At 43.5% G+C, this 8,256-nt stretch overlaps 1 protein-coding gene across 3 annotated transcripts in view; it reads right to left on the bottom strand.

Moving 5' to 3' along the window:
• ELK3 (ETS transcription factor ELK3) overlaps nt 1–484 on the bottom strand; it is an 86,776-nt gene extending 86,292 nt beyond the window's left edge. For 2 of the 3 annotated variants that reach the window (XM_023735731.1, XM_023735732.1), the window contains exon 1: nt 94–261. The gene's annotated coding sequence lies outside the window, so the exon portion shown is untranslated. Of the gene's footprint in view, nt 1–93 lie in introns of all 3 variants that reach the window. The other variant, XM_004381243.2, reaches the window with a different exon arrangement.
• Between the last annotated feature and the right edge of the window lie 7,772 nt (nt 485–8,256).

Raw genomic sequence — 8,256 nt, 5'->3', positions numbered from 1 at the left:
CCCCCACGAAGCTTAGGAAAGAAAGAAAGCGAAAAACAAAACAAAACGAAACTTTCAACTGTCCGAGCAACAGGCAGAAGCCCTGTTACCTACCCAGATGTGGGGGAGCTTTCAAGATCCTTCTTCGGGGGGAATTTCTAGGAGGAACCAGGCGAAACCCCCCGACTTTCCATGCTGACAGGCGTCTGCAGACGGTCTGTTGCTCTTGTAATGAGATCCTGATTTTTCCCCCTTTTTTTCTTTCTCTCGCTCCTCTTTTTTTTTTTTTTTTTTTTTCCCCTCTAGTGTGTGTGAGAGCAGGAAGTTGGAGCAGTCAGGCCGAGCCGGCTCACTTCCTTTACAGCATTATTCCCCAGGCGGTGTGCAGTCTGTGTAAACAGGCTTTTCCGCCCCGCGCCGCGCGCCCGGGCCGCGGCTGTGCGCCGGGGCTGGCAGCCGAGGCCCGCGCATACTACACTGCTTGGGCCCCGCGCTCGTCCGCACCGCGCTGGGCGCCCGCCCGCCTCCCTCCCCGCTTCCTGCTCGGCCACCCCAGGGGAGGAGCCTCCAAACCCGCTGCGACTTGGAACTGCGGCAGCCTCTCCCCACCGGGGGTGGGGGTGGGGGGGGCGTTCAGCCAGAAATCCAGGGAAGCCACCTCTACGCGCGGGGCGGGGGGTGGGGGGTGGGGTTGACCCTGGGATGCGACAGGCATCTCCCCCTTCCCCCGGCAGTCCCTGCTCTGGGGACCATGGTGAGGTCGTGCCCTGCCCAACTGGTCTGGGCGGGGAGGCCGGAGGTAGAAAGGCTACTGGACTCTGCTTTCTGTTAGCTGGGGTAGAAGAGTTGGGGGGCACTGGAGTGCGGTTCAGGGCTCAGTTGCTCTGGGTAAAGTGTGGCTTTTCTTGTGGGTCGGGGAGTGGTTGTTTAGGATGAGATGTTGGATGTGAAGAAAAGGAGGCATAGTTCCTGTCTGGGATTAAAAAATAAAATAAAGCCAGCCCTCAGAGTGGGGGCCCACTCTGGGGAAAAGGATGAGGAGCCATAAACTGGAAGCCAGGATTCTCCAGTAAGAGACCTTTCTGGCCATTCACTATGGCCTCCACAGGCTCAGCCTTTCCTGCCTGCTAAAGAGCTGGGGGAGGCAAATGAGCGGTGACCTCCCAACAAAGTGACTGGAAGGCTTTGGAAGGAGGCTCTGTGATGGCAGGACTGGACTGCACACCTCAATATCCTGTCAGGGATGTCCCACCCCCAGGGATCAGGACAGGCTCTGACTGGAGAGCCTGTCTGTCAGAGCCTGTCTGCTACCCTGAGGCTAAGACAAGGGAGAGAGTGCCTGGTGAAGAACCCCTCACTCCCAGCCCTGTGTTCCAACCCCAACTACTCAACTTCCAGAATCTTCCAGTTACATGCTTCCTCTCCTTAGCACCACAGACAAGTGGGTCTCAAACTTGAGCAAGCATCAGCACCACCAGGAGGGCTTGTGGAAACACGGATTGCTGGGCCCACCACCAGAGTTCCTCATTCAGTAGGTCTGCAGTGAGGCCCAGGAATTCACAATTCTAACAAGTTCCCATCTAGGAGCCCTGGGGGCACAATGGTTAAGCACTCTGCTGCTAACCCAAAGGTTGAGGATTTGAACTCACCAGCTGCTAAGCGGGAGAAAGATGTGGCAGTCCACTTTCCTAAAGATTATTGTTGTTCTTCTTGGGTGTCATCGAGTTGATTCAGACTCATGGCAGAATGAAACACTGCCTCATCGTGCACCATCCTCACAATCTTTGTTATGCTTGAGCCCATCATTGCAGCCACTGTGTCAATCCATCTCTTCGAGGGTCTTCCTCTTTTTTGCTGACCCTCCACTGTACCAAGCATGATATCCTTCTCCAGTGACTGGTCCCTCCTGATAACATGTCCAAAGTACATGAGACAGAGTCTCGCCATCCCTGCTTCTAAGGAGCATTCTGGCTGTACTTCTGCCAAAACAGATTTGTTTGTTCTTCTGGCAGTCCATAGCATATTCAATATTCTTTGCCAACACCCTAATTCAAATGTATCAGTTCTTCTTTGGTCTTCCTTATTCATTGTCAGCTTTAACATACATATGAGCAATTGAAAATACCATGGCTTAGGTCAGGCACACCTCAAAGTGACATCTTTGCTTTGTAGCACTTTAAAGAAGTATTTTGCAGCAGATTTGCCCAATGCAATATCTTGTTTGATTTCTTGACTGCTGCTTCCAACCCAGCATTGATTGTGGATCTAAGTAAAATGAAACCCTTGACAACTTCAGTCTTTTCTCTGTTTATCATGATGTTGCTTATTGGACCAGTTGTGAGGGTTTTTGTTTTCTTTATGTTGAGGTGTAATCTATATTGAAGGCTGTAGTCTTTGATCTTCATCAGTAAGTGCTTCAAGTCCTCTTCACTTTCAGCAAGCAAGGTTGTGTCATCTGCATATCGCAAGTTGTTGGTAAGTCTTCCTCCAATGCTGATGCCATGTTCTTCTTCATATAGTCCAGCTTCTCGGATTATTTGCTCAGCATATAGATTGAATAAGTATGGTGGAAGGATACAACCCTGATGCACACCTTTCCTGATTTTAAATCACACAGTACCCCCTTGTTCTGTTCCAACGACTGCCTCTTGGTCTATGTACAGTTCTGCATAAGCACAATTAAGTGTTCTGGAATTCCCGTTCTTCACAAAGTTATCCATAATTTTTTATGATCTACACAGTTGAATGCCTTTGCATAGTCAATAACACAAGGTGAACATCTTTCTGGTATTCTCTACTCTCAGACAAGATCCATCTGACATCAGCAGTGATATTCCTCATTCCCCGTCCTCTTCTGAATCCAGCTTGAATTTCTGGCATTGACTGTGGATGTACTGCTGCAAACATTTTTGAATTACCTTCAGCAAAATTTTACTTGTGCATGATATTAATGATATTGTTTGATAATTTCTGCATTCTGTTGGATCAACTTTCTTTGGAATGGGCATAAATATGGATCTCTTCCAGTCGGTTGGCCAGGTAGCTGTCTTCCAAATTTCTTGGCAGAGATTAATATATTAGTTATCTAGTGCTGCTGTAACAGAAATACCACATGTGGGTGGCTTTAACAAAGAGAAATTTATTTTCTCACAGTCTAGTAGGCTAGAAGTCCAAATTCAGGGCATCAGCTCCAGGGGAAGGCTTTCTCTCTCTGTTGGCTCTGGAGGAAGGTCCTTGTTATCAATCTTCCCCTGGACTAGGAGCTTCTCAGTGCAGAGACTCCTGGCTCTTGTTTCTTGGTGGTATGAAGTCCCCATGACTCTCTGCTCACTTCTCTCTTTTATATCTCAAAAGAGATTGGCTTAAGACACGACCTAATCTTGTAGATTGAGTCCTGCCTAATCAACATAACTGCAGATAATCGCATCTCATTAATGTCATAGAGGTAGGATTTGCAACACATAGGAAAATCACATCAGATGACAAAATGGTAGACAATCACACAGTACGGGGAACCATGGTCTAGCCAAATCGACAGATATTTGGGGGGGGGGCCCAATTCAATCTGTGACAATAGATGAGCACTTCCGGTGGTGCATCCATTTGTTGAAACATCTCAATTGGTATTCTGTCAATTCCTGAAACCTTGTTTTTCATCAATGCCTTCAGTGCAACTTTGACTTCTTTCTTCAATACCATCGGTTCTCGATCCTATGCTACCTCCTGAAATGGTTGAATCTCGACTAATTCTTTTTGGTACAGTGACTCTGTGTGTTCCTTCCATCTTCTTTTAATGCTTCCTGCATCATCCGTAATGATTACAGCCTTGGAAACTCTATGGGGCAGTTCTGCTCTATCCTAGAGATTCGCTATGAATCAGAGTCGATTCAATGGCAGTGGGTTAACAAGTTCCCAGGTGATGCTGTTGCTGCTATTCCTGGGACCTCTTCTCAACTCAGGTAACATTAGAATTACCTGTGGAGTGTTTTGAAAACCACTGAATTCTATACTAAACCCAGACCAATTAAATCAGAATCTCTAGGAGGCGGGGCTGAGATGGTAGAGTAGTCAGATGCTTCCTGTGGTCCTCTTACAACAAAGACCTGAAAAATCAAGCGAATCGATTATATATGACAATCTCGGAGCTCTGAACATCAAAGACAAAGATGAGGAATTAGACTGAGTGGCAGGGGGAGGGAGAGATCGTTCAGAAGCAGCGAGGAGTTGACAGACTATACCTGGCCAAAGCTGGAACGCTTTAGGCTTGATTGGCTGGTGTGCGTGGTGAGGCAAGCAATGGCGCTCGGGAGGCGATTTCCACATCATGAGAGGCCCAGCAGCAGAGAGTCTACTTAGGCCTCCAGAACCAGTGAAAAGCAGTGCTCGATTGGCAAAAGATAAGTATATGTGTCGGACCTATCATGTGGATCAAAAAACACTTCCTTTGGGAAAAAAACTCTTTCTCATTTACCTGCCCCCTCCCCACTTTGCACTGGGTCCCGGGCCAGCTTCAGCGATTGCTGAATCCTCTGAGCCAGAAGTGGGACCTGTCACATGCCCTGAGCCATTCTGCCAGCCTTGAAGAGGGAACAAATGAACAAACAGGAAAAGAAATTCTGCCAGCTCCCCTAAGCCAGGAACTCAGGGTAGGCACAGCTCCTTTGCCTAGGCACAGGTATAAGGGGTCCAAGGACTTTGAATGCCTTTCACCCGTGCATAGACATGTGTGGGCCCATTTCAACAGTGTAGGCCCTCATTACCATAGCACAACAGGGTATATACCTGAAGCCTAACTTCAACTGTATCAGCTATATGGTGAAGTAGCAAGTTTGTGACATTTGACACTGCTCTGCCCATTAAGCAGGGTCCTCACCTACCCATATTAAGGGCCTGAGGACTGGTGGCTCCACCCACACCACCTAGCCACCTGTGACGGGGGGTCCAGAAATAAGTGGTGCCTCCCAGTCCTTACAGGCAACAGCACTGGGTGCCCATAGTCTGGCTGCAAAATCCACCCACCTACGTGTTCTAGGGAACAGGGACACACTTTCCTCCCAGACACTCAGGGGCAGCTGTCTGCCCCCTACATTGCTCAGCACGTGACCCCCTACTGCAGCCAGATACCTGTGCCTACACCAATCACCCATGCCTGTTTAGGACTGTAGGTGAGAGCCTGCACCACACATTGGTGATCAACTACCTGGACACCTCAGCTGAAACCATACAAGAAAAGTAAACAGACTCCTGGACTCACATACCTAGTAACAGATCTAACCACCTGCTGACAGGACAATAGAACTTCAAAGGTGCCAATAATCAAAGTAGCTCACACTAGCAGCCTATTTGGGCATATCAAAACAAAACAAAACAAGAGGCTAGAACATAGTAAGCAAACATCAAATAAATATAATAACTTACTGATGGCTCAGCGATAACAGTCGATATCAAATTACATAAAGAGGCAGACCATGATGGCTTCAGCAAGCTCCCAAAACAAAGAATCAAGAAATATGCAGAAGGAAGAGAACTTGGAAGTACCAGAGGCAGAATACAAAAGATTAATATACAGAACTCTTCAAGAGATCAAGAAGGAGATCAGATAAGATGCAGAACAATCGAAGGAACAGACAGACAAAGCAATAGAGGAACTTAAGAAGATTATAGAAGAGCATAATGACAAATTTAACAGGCTGCAAGAATCCATAGAGAGACAGCAAACAGAAATCCAGAAGATTAACAATAAAATTTCAGAATTAAGACAACTCGATAGAAAGTCATAGGAGCAGAATTGAGGCAATGGAAGTCAGAATTAGTGAGATTGACGATAAAGCACTTGACACCAATTTATTTGAGGAAAAATCAAACAAAAGAATTTTAAAAAATGAAGAAACCCTAAGAATGATGTGGGACTATCAAGAGTAATAATCTACAAGTGATTGGAGTACCAGAACAGGGGGGATAACAGAAAATATGGAGAGAGTTGTTGAAGATCTGCTGGCAGAAAACTTCCCTGATACTGTGAAAGATGAGAAGATATCTATCCAAGATGCTCATCGAACCGCACATAAGGTAGATCCCAAAAGAAAGTCATCAAGACATATTATAATCAAACTTGTCAAAACTAAAGATAGAGAATTTTAAGAGCAGCTAGGGATAAACGAAAAGTCATCTACAAAGGAGCGTCAATAAGACTAAGCTCAGACTACTCAGCAGAAACCATGCAGGCAAGAAGGCAAGGGGATGACATATATAAAGCCTTAAAGGAAAAAAATTGCCAGCCAAGAATTATATATCTCTCAAATATGATGGTGAAATTAGGGCATTTCCAGATAATCAGAAGTTTAGGGAATTTGCAAAAACCAAACCCAAACGACAAGAAATACTGAAGGGAGTCCTCCGGTTAGAAAATCAATAACATCAGATAACAACCCAAGACTAGAACACAGGACAGAGCAACCAGATATCAGTCCAGATAGGGAAGTCAGAAAAATATATCAAAGCTAAAACACTGAAAATAGGGAACCAGAGATGTCACTATGTAAAAGATGACAACATCAAAACAAAAAAAGAGGGACTAAAAAATGTAGTCATAGATCTTCCATATGGAGAGGAAGTCAAGGTGACATAAAGAAATAAAAAAGTGGTTTAAATTAGAAAAATAGGGGTAAATATTAAGGCAATCACAAAGGAAACTAACAATCCTACACATCAAAATAAAAAACAAGAAAAACGTAAAGACTCAGCAAATACAAAATCAACAACAATGAAAGAGATGAAAAGAAAATACATAAAGAAAAACAACTCAGCACAGAAAATTAAGTGGAACAAAGAAATTGTCAACAACACACAAAAAAAGACATCAGAATGAAAGCACTAAACTCATACCTATCAATAATTATGCTGAATGTAAATGGACTAAATGCACCAATAAAGAGAAAGAGAGTGGCAAACAACACTCAAAAAAGAGCAGGAGTGGCTATTTTAATCTCTGACAAAACAGACTTTAAAGTAAAATCTACCACAAAGGATAAGGAAGGACACTATATAATGATTAAAGGGTCATTACACCAGGAGGATATAACCATAATAAATATTTGTACACCTAATGATAGTGCTCCAAAATACATAAAACAAACTCTAACAGCATTGAAAAGGGAGACAGATAGCTCCACAATAGTAGTAGGAGACTTCAGCACACCACTTTAAGCGAAGGACAAAACATCCAGAAAAAAGCGCTATAAAGACAGAATCAACCAACTTGATCTCTTAGACATATACCGAACACTCCACCCAACAGCAGCAAAGTATACTTTCTTTTCCAACGCACATGGAACATTCTCCAGAATAGACCACATATTAGGCCATAAAGCATGCCTTAACAGAATCCAAAGCGTCAAAATATTACAAAGCATCTTTTCTGACTATAAAGCCATAAAAGTAGAAATCAGTAATAGAAAAAGCAAGGGAAAAAAAAAATCAAACACATGGAAACAGAACAACACCTTGCTCAAAAGCTACTGGTTTATAGAAGAAATTAAGAATGCAATAAAGAAATTCACAGAGTCAAATGAGAATGAAAACACATTCTCAGAACCTATGGGACACAGCAAAAGCGTGCTCAGAGGTCAGTTTATAGCAATAAATTCACACATCCAAAAAGAAGAAAAAGCCAAAATCAAAACATTAATCTCAACATTAAAATCAAAATCAAAACATTAAGCTCAAATAAGTAGAAAGAGAGCAGCAAAAGAAGCCCTTGGGCGCCAGCAAAAAGAAATAATAAGCATTAGAGCAGAATTAAATGAAATAGAGAATAGAAAAACAATTGAAAGAGTTAACAAGACCAAACTCTGGTTCTCTGAAAAGATGAACAAAATCAATAACCATTGGCCAAACTGACAAAAGAAAAACAGGAGAGGAAGCAACTAACCCAAATGAGAAATTAAATGGGCCATATCACAACAGACCCAACTGAAATTAAAAGAATAATAACAGATTACTATGAAAAATTTTACTCTAAGAAATTTGAAAACCTAGAGGAAATGGACAAATTTCTAGAAACTTACTACCTACCTAAAGAAATACAAACAGAGGTAGAACAACTAAATAAACCTATAAGAAAAGAAGAGATTGAACTGGTAATTAAAAAACTCCCAATAAAAAAAAAAACCCTGGCCCGGACGGTTTCACTGGAGATTTCTACCAAACTTTCAGAGAAGAGTTAACACCACTACTACTAAAGGTATTTCAGAGCATAGAAAAGGATGGAATACTCCC

This window comes from Trichechus manatus, unplaced genomic scaffold (assembly GCF_000243295.1).
Source record: "Trichechus manatus latirostris isolate Lorelei unplaced genomic scaffold, TriManLat1.0 scaffold00081, whole genome shotgun sequence".
NCBI lineage: Eukaryota > Metazoa > Chordata > Mammalia > Sirenia > Trichechidae > Trichechus > Trichechus manatus.
The sequence above is the reverse complement of the archived record's forward strand: the minus strand, read 5'-3'. Positions and strand labels throughout refer to the sequence as shown.